The sequence below is a fragment of the Sapajus apella genome, unplaced genomic scaffold (assembly GCF_009761245.1).
Source record: "Sapajus apella isolate SASKATOON/1434 unplaced genomic scaffold, GSC_monkey_1.0 scaffold57, whole genome shotgun sequence".
Lineage (NCBI taxonomy): Eukaryota > Metazoa > Chordata > Mammalia > Primates > Cebidae > Sapajus > Sapajus apella.
In genome coordinates, this window is record NW_022436997.1 from 10,860,782 (window position 1) to 10,876,936 (window position 16,155).

At 42.1% G+C, this 16,155-nt stretch overlaps 1 long non-coding RNA gene across 1 annotated transcript in view; it reads right to left on the minus strand.

Moving 5' to 3' along the window:
• Positions 1-259: 259 nt before the first annotated feature.
• The window catches only part of LOC116528175, a 20,457-nt gene continuing 4,561 nt past the window's right edge, over positions 260-16,155 (minus strand). Inside the window, exon 2 of the long non-coding RNA XR_004258906.1 lies at positions 260-354. This is a non-coding gene — a long non-coding RNA (uncharacterized LOC116528175). The remainder of the gene's footprint in view (positions 355-16,155) is intronic.

The window sequence follows — 16,155 nt, forward strand, 5'->3', positions numbered from 1 at the left end:
GGTACACCTATCAGTTGTAAATTAGGTCTTTTCACATAGTCCCATATTTCTTGGAGACTTTGCTCATTCCTTTTTACTCTTTCTTCTCAAATCTTGTCTTCTCATTTCATTTCATTAAGTAGGTCTTCGACTTCTGATGTCCTTTCTTCTGCTTGATTAATTCGACTGTTAAAACCTGTGCATACTTCGCGAAGTTCTCGTATTGTATTCTTCAGTTCCATTAATTCACTTATTTTAGTTTCTAAATTGTCTATTCTCATTAGCATTTCATCAAACCTTTTTTCAAAGTTCTTAGTTTCTTTACATTGTGTTAGAACATGTTGTTTTAGCTCACAAAAGTTCCTTATTTTCCACCTTCTGAAGCCTAAATCTGTTAATGGAATGAACTCGTTCTCCATCAGGACTTGTTCCCTTGATGATGAGGAACTGTGATCCCCTGTAGAGGGAGAGGCATTATGACTCTGGGTATTCTCAACATTTTTACGCTGGTTTCTTCCCATCATTGTGAGTTTATCCACCTGTCGTCTTTGTGATTGCCAACTTTCAAATTAGGTCTCTGAGTGGACATCTAACTTGTTGATTCCCAGCGCCAAAATCTGAGCAACCCACTGCGCTGGCTAAAACATCAGCATTAAGATTTGTGGTGCTTTTCTGCTTGGGAATCTCCGGTCTGGCTTCCCTCTTGAATCCATTTTTCAATTAGGTAAATGGGTGACTCTGGCCTTCCCGGAGCTCCAAACGTCGATCAAAAGAGGACCTAGTCCCATTTACTCTGCCGCGCCTAAGCGCCGGCAAAACCGCCACACTGGCCACAAGAGTCACGCTGGCGACCCGTGGGGCACCTCCGCTGGGAATCTCCTAGTCCATGGGCAACAAAAATTCATCTGAAAAGTGTGGCGTCCTCTCTTTCTGTGTGCTTTCTCTGGGAGCTACAATCCAGAGCTGCTAGTAATCGGCCATCTTGGATCTCTCTCCCTAATTTTGCCTTTTTCTTTATGATTTTTAACCTCTTCTTTCTATTGTAAACATATATGGTGGGGGATTATTATTAGTAGCATTATTTGAGATAGAATCTTGCTCTGTTAGCCAGTGTGGAGTGCAGTGGTGTGTTCATAGCTCACTGCAGCCTCAACCTCTAGGGCTCAAGCAATCCTCTCACCTCAGCCTCCTGAGTAGCTGAAACTACAGGCATGTGCCACCATGCCTGGCTAATTTTTAAAATTTTTTGTAGAGACAAGGTCTCACTCTGTTGCCCAGGCTGATCTCAGACTCCTGAGCTCAAGCAATCCTCCATCTTGGCCTCCCAAAGTGCTGGGAATTTTTTAGTGTATTGGTCCATTCTCTTTGCTAGTTTTTTATTTTTGAGTTTTCTTTCACTATTGATAGGTGGTATTGGCTTCTGTTGGTTAAACATTTATGATGCAGATGAATATGCTCTTGTCTTCTCTACTGCCTGTAATTTGACAGCTGGAACTGGAGACTGGACCAGACTCAAGTTTAATTCTGTTGACAAGACTATAGGAGGTATATCTTATCTACTTGTCTCTTTGTGCAGTTATAAAAGTTGTCGATGCTTTATGGCTATCCAAATTCATTTGGTGGTTGCAAAATTGTGACATTCTGTCATCTCCCTTAATATTTACATAAACTTTTTATTTTGTCAGATTTTTATGTTTATAAAAATTTGAAAAGATAGTACAGAGAATTTGGTAGACTCCACATCCAATTTCCCCTCTTTGTTACTATCTTATACAGCTATGACCCAATTGTTACAACTAATGGATCTATAGTGATTCCTTATGATTAAAGTCCATGCTTCATTCAGATTTCCTTAGTTTTTACTAACTGTATCTGTCTGTTCCAGGATCCCACATTATGTTTAGTTGTCTTTTAGTTTAGCCTCATTCATTGCTGCTGGAAATAAAAAATGATACAGCCACTTTAGACGACAGTCTGGCAGTTACTTACAAAGCTAACTAAACTTAGGCTTATCATATGATTCAGCAATTGCACTCTTAGGTATTTATCTAAATGAGTTGAAAACTTGTGCCCAGACAAAAGCCTGCATACAAGTGTTTACAGCAGCTTTATTTGTAATTGCCAAAAACTGGAAGTAACAAAAATGTCCTTTAATAAGTGAGTGGATAAACAAACCGGTATATCCAGACAATGGAACGTTATTCAGTAATAAAAATAAATAAATTAGCAAGGCTCAAGAAGACGTTGAGGAGACTTAAATGAATATTACTAAGTGAATGAAGCCAATCTGAAAAGGCCACATAGTGTATAATTCCTGCCATGTGACATTCTTGAAAAGGCAAAACTACAAAGAAAGCTAGAAACTTAGTGGTGGCCGGGGATGGTGGCTTACTCCTGTAATCCCAGCACATTAGGAGGCTAAGGAGGGAGGATTGCTTGAGGCCATGAATTAGAGACCAGCCTGAGCAACATGGCAAGTCCCCATCTCTACAAAAGATAAAAAAATAATATAATTAAAAAAAAAATAGCCTGGTGTGCTCACATGCTTATAGCCTTAGCTACTCAGGAGGCTGAAGTGGAAGGATCCCTTGAGGCCAGGAGAGCACAGGAAATTTTTAGGGCATTGAAATTATTCTGTATTATATTATAATGGTGGATGTGTCATTATACATTTGTCAAAACCCATGAAATGTATGACACAGAGTCCTCATGTAAACTCTGGACTTTAGTTCAAAATAGTGTGTCAATATTGCCTCATCAACTGTAACAAATGTGCAAGATAGGAAATAGGGGAAAGGTGAAACAGTCAGGGGTGAGGGAGGGAATACAGGAATATGTACTTCCTCCTTAATTTTCCTGTAAACCTCAAATTGCTCTAACAATAAAGTCTATTAATTATTTTTAAGTCCCATTTCTTACCATTCTTCCAATTTAGTTAATTAAATAATTACTTTATGTCTGTTTGGAATCCTAGATTCTTATTTCACTCCATCAGTAAAATAAATAAACCCATTAGTGCTGAGAAAGAAAAAGGTAGTCCCTGAAATCTGGGAACTGGTCTGACACTTGCAACCAGACTCAGTGTTGTTGGAAGCTGGCCTCGTGCTTCTAGATGTTTGTTGGACATAAATCATCTCACACAACATCAATGTTGGAGAGCGTCACTCTGAGACCATGGTAACTTAAGACAAAACAGGGCCACTTCATAAATTTGTCTAGGAATGAACAAAACCAAGATGCAATCCACACAATCCCATCCCTCTCTCCTGACTAATAAGAGGAACCACCGCTTCTTGACCATTCCAGCATTATCTGCCCTAGGTTGTTCTTCTGTAGAGAAGATTTATTGAGGTGTCCAGTCACAGCATCATCCCTGCTTTCCGACAGTGTATACCACAGTGAACCCATGTTCCAAAACCCTCCCCAACCAAAGCCTAATCTTATAATAGGTTTCTTTCTGACACCTTCTTACTGAGACCTCCTTCCACCATGGTCTCTGTGGTGTGCCTTCTTCCTCATTATAAGGGGTGATGAGCCCAAATGGTTCAACTACAGGCATTGACATTTATTTTGATGCTCCAGTTGTCCAGGATTTGGTCTTTAGGCTGTTGTCCTTTGACAGATCCTTATTATTGTTTGAGCATTTTCCTGCTTTCTAGCAGAACAAGATGCTCCAAGTTCACCTTGTATATTTTCTGTTCCAGCCCTGGAACCAGTAATTTCTCTAAGAAGCCCTTGGTTCTTTTAGTAGGAAATGGTATTTAAAAGTGAACATCTGGTATTTAAAATTGCTTTTGGGGTGTCACTGATCCCAGATGTGGACAGAGCTAGGGCATATATATATGTATTCTTATTCACACATAAACATTTGTATCTATATTTCTCTCTCTTTACACACACACACACACACACACACACACACACACACACACACTGACTGATACCCCCAAATTCAGCACCACAGGTTCATTCTAATTGTCTCCTTCCTCATTTGTAGCTCTCTTTTTCTGGCAATGAGGAACCTGGCATCCTTCTTAATACATCCACTTATTTGGGTAATCCACCAGTAGGTAGCCATTCTCCCTTCTCAGGCCCACCCCTCCCCCTGCTGATGCCTGGACTCCGAGACCCTGTGCTGGGCTGTCCCCTTATCAGATGCCCTCTGTATCCCACTTGGTGTTTAAATGTTTAAAAACATTTTAATTTTACTTACATGTTTGTTAAAGCATTTGTTTATATTTTACTTGAATGTAATTTGTGACTGGTGGCCTACTCGACAGTGGGAACAGCACAGCAGAGCTTTCTCTGCCTCTGTGAGAATCTTTGTTCTTATTTTCCACGTAATAATACACATGATACTGCACGGCTTTCACGAACATCAGAATGCCGTAAATTTGTCAGCAAAGGTAAATTCTTCTCATCTCCTTTTGCTTCTGAGACTGTCTTGACAGGCTGTAATTTGTGGGTCTGTGTTTATGGGGTGTGTGTGTGTGTGTGTGTGTGTGTGTGTGTGACTAAGGAGCCACAGGATGATAAGGTATTTGCCACCCTCAATCTGCTCTGGGCTCCTTCATTCACCTTGCTGTGAAGGTAGGTGGCAAGGAAACTATTTCTCACTGCATGTTCTCCCATCTAAGTACTAACCAGGCCTGACCCTGCTTAGCTTCCGAGATCAGACGAGGTCAGGCACGTTCAGGGTGGTATGGCCGTAGATCTCACTGTGTGTTCTCATTTGCTCAGCATCTTGGGGATGGACAGTCTGCTGGAGGCTGTGAAAGATTTCTCTCCTCCGCAGACTAGACCTGCGTTAGGTGAGCACTTCCTGGGAGCCAGGCTCTGGGCTAAGTGCTTCATGGCTAAATCCATTTGTCTCATGTAATCCTCACAACAGCTTTGTGAGGAAGGTGTTAGCAACCCCATCTTCTGAAAGAGGAAATGGAAAGGTTAGGTCATGTTTGTGACTGTGACAGCAGCTGCGGTGTTGGACTTCCAGCCCAGGCCAGCCTGGACTCATAACCCACAACAGTACACCCTTCCCTCTGTCTCTACCAACTTAATGAAAGGTAAGGGCAATTTCATTGTAGTGTAAAGCCTTAGCAGTTCAAAGAACATATAGATTGTCCAGTGCAAGCATATGATATGGTTACAAGATCACCTTTATATAGCTGGAAACACCAGTCTGACTTCTCCCTCTCTGCTTTATCATGAACAACTTCTACCTCAGGTCTCCTAATGGAATCTGAGGATTTTGATTTCTGTTGCTGTCCAAGACAACCCCAACCCTTAGACCCCAGATGCCAAACATCCTTAAGAGCCCAGTAAATTCATATTGTGGCTCTTTCAGCCCTTGGGATTCCCCAGTTCTTTCTGGGATCTTTTTTCATTCTCATATCTGAGCATACTCTTTCTTTTTCTCCAAGGGTATGATGGTGCCAGCTGGGCTAAGCTGGAGTTTTTCATGACATGGTCATCTAACCTCCTGGCCTTAGCCTTCTGGATCTATAAGCCAGGGCACAAAAAAAGACTGGGCACCTAGTACGCCTCTGATCCATCCCAGCCTTTTCTCTGTGCTTCTTTTGACCATAGGAAACTGCATTTCCTAGTCGTCTTTACTCCATGGCTTCTAGTAGGCATAGCCCATGGGAAGCCTGGTAGAAAACTGGAGGGAGGAAGGAAAGGAACTGCCTGGTGCTTTTTGCCCTTCTACTTGGCTTCCTGCATCTCAGCAGTGGATTTTCCTTCATGGTTCCAGCTTCTTCCAGACAGCCCCTGCCTTAGGGTCCTGGCTCCTCCCGGGCTATCCCACCAGTTCCAGCATCTGCTGGCTTTGGCTTCTAGTAATACCCTCTACTCCCACTTTTTCATGGGCCTTGATGTATTAGTGGCTTCCTTCTGTGGCTAATCTCTGTCTTTCCTCTATCCCCTGTTTAAATCGTAAATTCTCCTGTCAGCTAATGAACCAATTCCCTGTATTAAATTCCCCCATTCAGGCCAGGTACTGTGGCTCACACCTGTAATCCCAGAGCTTTGGGAGGCTGAGGCAGGAGAATTGTTTGAGCCCAGGAGTTCAAGACCAGCCTGGGCAACACAATGAGACCCCCTCTCTGTAAAAAATAAAAATTAAAAAAAGTAGCCAGGCAAAGTGACAGTGCACACCTGTAGTTCTAGCTTCTTGGGAAGCTGAGGTGGGAGGATCCCCTGAGCCCAGGAACTCAAGGCTGCAGTAAGCTATGATTTTGCCACTACACTCCAGCCTGGGTCACAGAGCAAGACCTCATCTCACACACACACACACACACACACACACACACACAGACATTTAAAAAAGTAAAGTTCTTCTTCCAAAGGCCAACTCTTACCAAGTGGTTTGAGAACCATTGAAGGTAAAAGCTTTTATTCTTTTGCTTCTCCCTACTCATCTCAGATGTTATGAGACCAGAACTCATTTTTTTTCTTTTTAAAAACTCTATTTGTTATGATTATAGAACTTATCTGTTAGTAAGGAGAGCCCTGAGCAGCAGTGACAATGAGGCCCTCCAGTCAGACTGAGAGGACCATCCCGTTCCCACAGATTGTCAGTGCCTGTGCAAGGGGGTCAGATGAACAACAGCTAGTGCCATTTGCACCCCAGAAGACTGCCACCATCTTCTGGGAGTCAGGCTGCAAGTCCTTCCTGGTGAGGCTTATGGCTCAATACTTCAGTTCACCAGGCACAAGCCATTCCCTGGAAATACACAGATGTACAGACCCAGGCCTGGTGGATAGGGGCTGGAAGCTTGAGGGGAATCTTTCACAGGAACTTGCAAATGCCATTTGCTGTGCTGGGATCTCCAGGGAGCATGGGAGGGAATGGGGTGGTGGGGAAAAGAGCAGTTAATAATGATGTAAATCAACCTTGGAACACTGGAGACCCATGCAATTGGTGCATTCAGCAAATCCTGAAGCCTTCTTTCATCTATGTTATGTTTATTTCTTCTAACGTGTTACTATTTGACACTATAGTTATTATACCTTGTCAGAAAAAAAAGAATATTATGTACAGAGAAGAAAATTCAGCCAGTTCCCTAGTGGTAGAGGAATGGAGAATAATGTTGGCAGAAGCAAATACCTTCTTAAAATCTGGCAGGTGCTGTTGGAGGTGGCTGCTCTGATATTACTGCAATGCTTCTTTTCTAATACTCTGATGCAGGGAATTGAGATACTCCAATTCTTTCATGCTTTGTGTCAGAGAAGTGGGAGATAATTATAAAATATCATTCAATATATTTTCTGTTGAAGAATGACAGCCACTCTGTTTTTCCCTTCTCAAAATGAGAGGCAACTGATACATTTCTTTTTTTTTTTTTTTTTTTTTTGTATTTTAGGTTCTGGGGTACATGTGAAGAACATGCAGGATTGTTGCATAGGTACACACATGGCAATGTGGTTTGCTGCCTCCATGCCCCCATCACCCACATCTGGTGTTTCTCCCCATGTTATCCCTCCCCAACCTCCCCACCGCCCTCTGCCGCTGTCCCTCTCTTGGCCCCCTCCAACAGACCCTAGTATGTGATGCTCCCCTCCCTGTGTCAATGTGTCCTTATAGAGAACTATGAGTGAGAACATGCAGTGTTTGATTTGCTGTTCTTGTGTCAGTTTGCTGAGAATGATGGTTTCCAGATTCATCCATGTCCCTACAAAGGAGGACACGAACTCATAATTTCTTATGGCTGCATAGTATTCCATGGTGTATATATGCCACATTTTCCTTGTCCAGTCTATCGTTGATGGGCATTTGGGTTGGTTCCAGGTCTTTGCTATTGTAAACAGTGCCACAATGAACATACGTGTGCATGTGTCCTTATAATAGAATGAATGATTTATAATCCTTTGGGTATATACCCAGTAATGGGATTGCTGGGTCAAATGGAATTTCTATTTCTAGGTCCTTGAGGAAGCGCCACAATGTCTTCCACAGTGGTTGGACTAGTTTATACTCCCACCAACAGTGTAAAAGTGTTCCTGTTTCTCCACATCCTCTCCAGCATCTGTTGTCTCCAGATTTTTTAATGATCGCCATTCTAACTGGCATGAGATGGTATCTCAATGTGGTTTTGATTTGCATTTCTTTAATAATCAGTGATGTTGAGCATTTTTTCATATGTTTGTTGGCCTCATATGTGTCGTCTTTTGAAAAGTTCGTATCCCTCTCCCACTTTTGGATGAATTTGTTTTTTTCTTGTAAATCTGTTTTAGTTCTTTGTGGACTTTGGATATTAGCCCTTTCTCAGATGGGTAGACTACAAAAAATTTTTTCCCATTCTGTTGTTCGCTGGTTCACTATAATGATTGTTCCTTTTGCTGTACAGAAGCTCTGGAGTTTAATTAGGTCCCATTTGTCTATTTTGGCTTTTGTTGCCAATGCTTTTGGTGTTTTAGTCATGAAGTCTTTGACTATGCCTATGTCCTGAATGGTTTTGCCTAGACTTTCTTCTAGAGTTTTTATGGTGTTAGGTCTTATGTTTAAGTAATTAATCCATCTGGAGTTAATTTTAATGTAATGTGTCAGGAAGGGGTCCAGTTTCTGCTTTCTGCACACTGCTAGCCAGTTTTTCCAACACCATTTATTAAACAGGGAATCCTTTCCCCATTGCTTGTTTTCGTCAGGTTTGTCAAAGATCAGATGATTGTAGATGTGTGGCGTTGTCTCCAGGGCCTCTGTTCTGTTCCATTGGCCTCTATCTCTGTTTTGGTACCAGTACCATGCTGTTTTGATTACTGTAGCTTTGTAGTATAGTTTGAAATCAGGTAGTGTGATGCCTCCCACTTTGTTCTTTTTGCTTAGGATTGACTTGGTATGCAGGCTCTCTTTTGGTTCCATATGAAGTTTAAGGTGGTTTTTTCTCGTTCTGTGAAGAAAGTCATAGGTAGCTTGATGGGGATAGCGTTGAATCTGTAAATTACTTTGGGCAGTATGGCCATTTTCATGATATTAGTTCTTCCTAACCCTGAACATGGAATGTGTCTCCATTTGTTTGTGTCCTCTCTTATTTCCTTGAGCAGTGGTTTGTAGTTCTCCTTGAAGAGGTCCTTTATGTCCTTTGTTAGTTGTGTTCTTAGGTATTTTAATCTGTTTGTAGCAATTGTGAATGGGAGTTCGCTCATGATTTGGCTCTCTGTTAGTCTGTTATTGGTGTATAGAAATGCTCATGATTTCTGCACATTGATTTTGTATCCTGAGACTTTGCTGAGGTTGCTTATCAGCAACTGATACATTTCATTTCCTGGTCCTGGCTGTATGACAGTCTTTCTTACAGTGCACATTTGGGATACTAACTCATATTTCTTATACCAACTTTCCTTTGATTAAACTTCCCAAGTAGTTTATGCATCCTTTGCTTTTAAGATACAGTGACATGCTGCAGAAAGAGATATAATTGGGGCTAGAAGAGTTCCCTTCCTGCCCTCTAACCTGGAGAATAAATTCTCAGCAGTAGCCCTTCTGCTTATGAATCCTTGAAAACTGGAGGCATGAGGGGATGGCTACCTTCCCAAGAACTCCCATCTGGCTTAATGAAAATAATTTATATTTCAAGGTCCTGACCCAGAGCTTGTTAACTAAAGCCCTGAGTTGTTTGATAAGGGGTGAGAAAGAGCTCCTTCTTTTGTACCCTGGGCATTGTCTAGAAATAGGAGGATGGACAAAGGGCTCAGCTAGTGTCCAGTGCTTTTTGCTTCTGAAAATTATTAGTGGAGATGGAGTCTCACTCTGTCACCCAAGCTGAAGTGCAGTGGCATGATCTTGGCTCACTGCAACCTCTGCCTCCCAGGTTCAAGCAATTCTTCTGCCTCAGCCTCCTGAGTAGCTAGAATTACAGGTGCCCACCACCACACCCAGACAATTTTTGTATTTTTAGTAGAGATGGGGTTTCACTGTGTTGGCCATAGGCCAGGCTGGTCTCAAACTCCTGACCTCAGGTGATCCACCTCCTCCCAAAGTTCTGAGATTACAGGCGTGAGCCACCACGCCTGGCCTGCTTCTGAAAATTATTTAATCATTGGGAAGTATGTGAGTTGGAGGCAGACATTACTGCCCAAGGTTGTTGCAGGGAACTGAGGAGAAATGGAGCAGGGGGCTCCACTCCTGCCAAAGCTGTGCAGTGGTGGTACCAGTGCAGGCGGAGAACAGTGGTCCCAGAATTCCAAGTAGTAGTCAGCAGTGGAGGAGCCAAAGGCCACGGGTTGCTCAGAGCCACATAATGATGTGCCAGCAATGTAGCTGGAGGAAGACTGGTGTGAGACCAACACCTCTTCTCCTCAGACAGACAACAAATGAACTCATACACACCTGTCACAGGTTCTTCTGTGGTTGAATGAAAGACTGTTGTATTAGTCTGTTCTCAGACTGCTAATAAAGACATCCCTGAGACTAGGTAATTTATAAAGGAAAAAGGTTTAATTGACTCACAGATTCACAGGTCTGGGGAGCCCTAACAATCATGGCAGAAGACAAAGGAGGAGCAAACTCATGTCTTACATGGCAACAGGCAAGAGAATTTGTGCAGTGGGACTTCCATTTATAAAACCATCAGAGCTCATGAGACTGATTCACGACCGTGAGAACAGTATGGGGGAAACCACCCATGATTCAATTATCAACTCCTGGCCCCGCCCTTGACATGTGGTGATTATTACAATTCAAGATGAGACTTGGGTGGGGACACAGCCAAACCATACCAGCTGTTCTAGATGCATCCATTGGTCATGATACTCAGAGCAGGCATTTTCTCCACATAAATCCTTCAAGCCCATACTATTAAGAAAGTGAGTGAATATAATAAGGAATTACTTAAGAAAACAATCTCGGCCCACATGTAGAAATCATTATTTGGAAAATTTGAAGTGTGGTGAAAAAAAGAAACTCAACAACAAAAATTAAAGCCTTAAAAGACCGCAGATTACAATGTAATAACTTGAAGAAGTTTTATCCTATGACCTAGGAAATACAACAAATGTAAAACTCATGGGATTTATTAAGAAAATTGCCTACATCCAGTAGCCTAAAACTAGCCCAGTAATGAAATGGTCATCCATTCAAGCAAGAGGACTATTCAAAATATCTCACAGTGGGGCAGTGCATGGGCATCTACCAAGAGGAGGAAGCTGTCGATCTACCATTTAGATCACCTGCCAACATAGATTGCTGTGCCAGACAACAATCCTTTAGTTACTAAACTATGGAAAGGACTACAGCTTTGTAGGAGAATAAAGATCCAAGGAGGCCAGACAACAGGGGGCATTTGAGGAGCTCAGGGAAAGAGATATTTACCAACTAATGTAGAAGTATTTTAATATTTTGACAACCTGAATACCCATCCTGGTACATACTATCGTGGCCCTGCATCCATCCATCCATCCATCTATCCATCCATCCATCCAACCATCCATCCATCCATCCATCCATCCAACCATCTATCCAACCATCCATCCACCCATCTGCCCATCCATTTGTCCATGCATCCATTCATCCATCCACTCAGCAATCCATTTTCTCTCTATTTAACAAACATATCCTGGGAACGTTTCCTTGGTGATACACAGTGGATCTCTACTGTGGGTTGGAAATGGCTCTTTTCCTCAAGAAGCTCACAAGTTATTCTTGTTACTTCTGGGAAAGATGTGTTTTAAGTTGCTGCCATTTATCTTACTGTGATAGAATTATGGTAAGATTTCATGAAATAACAAATTTGTAAAGTCTCATAGAGACTATGCTTATTATTTTATATTTTTCAGAGCAATTTTGCATTTTCTCACTTGTTCCTCATAGCAATCCTGTGAGATTGATAGAAACACATTCTACAAACAAGGGAATTGAGATGCAAAACCCTTATGAGACAGGCAGAGGGGTACATAGCCAGGAATCTGGCCAGATGATTTTTTAAATCAAGGGTAGAAACACTTTTCTGAGTGATTGTGTCTTCAAAGTATGGATTTCATTTCTATTTTAACATTGACATTGTCTGACAAACCATACAGTCAGGAGTGGAAGATCCAGTTTACTGTGATTGAGTTGATAATCTGACTGCAGTTAGCCTGTGTTGCCTCTCTGTTGCTCTGATAGAGCAAGAAGGAAGAAAGAATCCACTGAGATTCAAAAGTCCCCTGTGATTAGTAATAATAATAATTTCTCATATAAAATGCAATTCAACACTCTCAATGGAAGGCAATGCTTCCTATTTTCTTGCAAGAAGTTATTGAACTGAGTCACATGTTCCAGTGTTTCCACTGGGATTTACTTTCTTCGTTTTTATGAGGCCAGTATGAGTTGTTGCTTTTCAGTCATTTGGATCTTTCTGCACCTGACTTTGACAGATTTTGATAAAGTAACTGCCTTTGGCTTTGAGAATGAATGGAAAAACACATTTTTGTGGTTGAGTCAAAGAATACTTCTTAGAAGTTGGTAAAGTTTGTGTCCGTTTTTAAACTGCCGATAGGAGACACCCGACGGAGTATTTCCAAAAGGAAAATAAGATTTATTGCCCTTTCCCCCAGTAATCTCCTGAACTTCACTAAAGGTTTTGGCTAGCGAAGAGGTAACTACAAGAAGCATGGCCTGTCCTCAGGAGATTTATGACCAAGGTGTGGCCAGTGATGATTTAGGATAAGGCCACCTGCTTGGAAAGCTGAAGAGTTCACATTCACGTTATCGACCATTCAAGGGGTAAAACAATGATCAAGAATTATTACTCCTCAGCTATGCCTCCTTGAAATGAGTCAGTGCCTTCTGTATGAAGAGCGATGGCAGGCATATCCTTCTACCAAAAATCAAAGAGGCTTCACTGTGGTTTATGATGGTCGAATCCACAGAAGTCTTTGTGAACAGAATAGATTGTTCATGCACAGATGATCATAGACTCCTCTATGCCTGTCAGATATGTTAACCAAGAAGAGGTTCCAGGGTCCTCCCGTTGGTCTTGATTTCTCTCAAACCTGGAGTGGACGCTGGATGAAGTGGGGCTGGGACGGTAGACAGAGCATCAAGGTCTGGTCCTGGGAAGCTACATCTGAATGAGACGGAGCCAGGCTCAGGGAGGAGGTTAAATGGGCTCTGTCTGCTGCCGGGTTTGTGGCCTCCTCAGGTCTCTGAGGCCTTTTCCAGTCCCTAGATCTTGGTAGGTCCTGATTGATTATCCACATTCTGCCCACCTCCTCCATTCATAATCCCCTGGAGTTGAAGCTTTCTATGTATATAACCACGGAAGGAATTAGGAAGGCTGCACAGCAATTTAGGCATTACGCAGTGCTCATATTACTCATCTGTTGCTGAATTTAAGCCCCAAAACTTAGAGGCTTAAGACAACCATTGTATTTGCTCATGACTATGTATAAAAAAGTCAAAGTTGTTTCCAACAGTCAGCAGCTGACAGCTATAGTGTTTCTGAATGTATATAAACAATTTTCATAACATATAAACAATACGGCCATTTTGTTACCATGGAGACAAAACCATTTTGTGATTATGCCTGAAAGAATGTGGAGACAGATATTCCACAATTCAGTACTAACTAAACATTCCCCACCTCCAGCTAATATGAGTTATCTAGTCCCACTGTAATCTTCCTGCCTTATAGATAAAAATTACCAAGAGATCCAGTCACCAAGTTGCCCCCACTTCCTGATATTACTCAATCAAAACCTGTCCCTTTAGACCAGGCATGGTGGCTCACAACTGTAATCTCAGCACTTTGGGAGGCCAAGATGGGTGAATTGCTTGAGGCCAAGAGTTCCAGACCAGCCTGGCCAACATGGCAAAACCCTGTCTCTACTAAAAAAAATACAAAAATTAGCCAGGCATAGTGGTACCTGCCTGTAGTCCTAGCTACTCAGCAGGCTGAGGCAGGAGAATTGCTTGAACCCAGGAGGCCAGAGGTTGCAGTGAGCCGAAATCACACCACTGCACTCCAGCTTTGGGGAAAGAGTAAGACCCTGTTTCAAAACCAAACCAAACCAAACAAACAAAAAAAAAACCCACCCTGTACCCACTACAGAATCACCCAGCAGACACCCAAATCCTACAATATGCCCCTCCCTACTCCCCCTTTCTGGTTCCTCTGGAATAACTCTCCCTTAATGCAGCAAGTTGTTTGACTACAAGTGTGTTTCTAGTGGTCTTTAAATATGGGTCAGCAGTTTTGGCTGAGCTCAGCTGATGGTCCTTCTGCACCTGGAGTCACTTACATGGCTGCAGTTTTCTTGCATCTCAACTGGAATAACATGGTCTAAGATGTCCTCACTCACATGGCTAGTGGTCAGGCTGGCTGACAGCTGAGGCACATGTCTCCAGCAGGCTAGCCCAGGCATCTTCATGTGGTAGACTTAGGTGGCATAAGGCAACCCCCAATGCACAGCATATTTTAAGCATCTGCTTGTATCATGCTTGTTAATACTTCACTGGTCAAAGCAAGTCACATGGCTAATCCCAGAATCAACGTGGGAGGGGACTACCAAAATTGCAGATAAAGGAAGAAGTGATTGGGGGCCAATTTATGTAACAAACTACTATAGCACTGAAACACACAATCTCATTCAATCCTCACAAATGAATACACTATTATCCTAAGTTTACTGATGAGAAAATTAAAGTTCAGAAAAATTTGAGTTTCGATTAAGGCCATAAGGCTGATTAATAGAAGGTCCAAAGTTGCTGAGCCATCCTTCTTTTCTTTCTGGGAAAGAGTTTCTTTTCCCCGAGCCCTCACTGAAGATTTGCCATTTGGGTACAGATGTACTGTGACTTTGGTCCTGCAAGGCTCTTCAAGTGTCTTCTGTGACAATAATTTCATTTAGCATAATGATTTTAGGCTCACTTATTCTTCTTACGGCCAGTTCATATTGCCTTGTGTAGATATGCCACATTTTGGCTTATCTGTCCATCAGGTTATAGAAATTTGGGTGAAACTTCCAGAGAAAGGGTCATAGAGTTAAATTACTAACTTTATATAGCAAGGTCATGCTAACCTATTTATGTAGTTGACTGGAGCACTTGGATAGTGATGATTAAACATCTCAATCTAAACACTGCCTTCTCTTCCATAGATTAGGAAGGGTAAAGATGTCCCAGGAACCAAGGACAGCAGTGTGGAGAGGAATGAAAGACCCCATAAAACTAGACCTCTCCCTTGTTGAGGTAATCCCTGTAGGATCCCATTTAGGGCCAATAAAATTGAGAGCACACTTTTATTGCCAGAACATCTAAACATGGCACATTTTATCAATCAGGGATTTATTCTGCTACCACATCACTAAGAACAGCCCTAACACAGCTGGACGAAGATCCCCTGAAAATACAGATTTGACCAATTTCTGATTTCTTTAGTTAAACAGAAAACGTCTAGGGAGGAAATGGAGAAGAAGAAAAGGAAATAATCTCTTTCCCTAAAGGTACTCCACAGTGAACAGGAGTGTCAGGTATCTGTGTAAACTAGCAGGGTTGTGAAAACTAAGACTGATTGAAAATGGCAGAAACTAGAGTTGGTTCTAAAAAAAAAACCTGCGCAAAACAAAATAATGTTGTACATAGAGAACACGTCTTGCTATAATTAACTGTAAAAGGCAGCAGAGAAAATGACTGTTGGATGTGCTCTGAGGCCTTCTCACTGGATTGTGCTTCAACTTCATGTGGGTTTCTGGAGTCCAGTCACCCCCATAGCTTCCCCAGGGGCATCTGAGGGGGCCCAGAAATCCACACTTTTAACGGGGCTCTGAGTGGTTCTGGCTGTTGATCTGAGCACCCCAGTTCTAGAAACAAGATGGTCTTAGAAGCCATCTTGATTCTCTCCTTCTGGTTACAATGTTCATTCTGAAGGTAAAACTCACAGGAGAAAGGAGAATGCTTTGTAGTCTTTGAGGAAGAAATGGATTCATCCTCACTGAACTGGAAAATTAAATTGAACAGCACATTCCACATAATACCCTGGCCACCTTAGGTCAATGAAAGAAATATTTTAATATTGGTTCAATTTGTCAAATTGGGTTGAGAAGCCCTCTGTGGAGGCAGAAACACACATTTCTGCTAGAAACTGATGAGTATTCACAGGTTAATTATGTATATTTTAGCGGAGTTTTCCAGAGAAACAGAACTAATTGTGTGTGTGTGTGTGTGTGTGTGTGTGTGTGTGTGTGTGTGTGTGTGTGTGT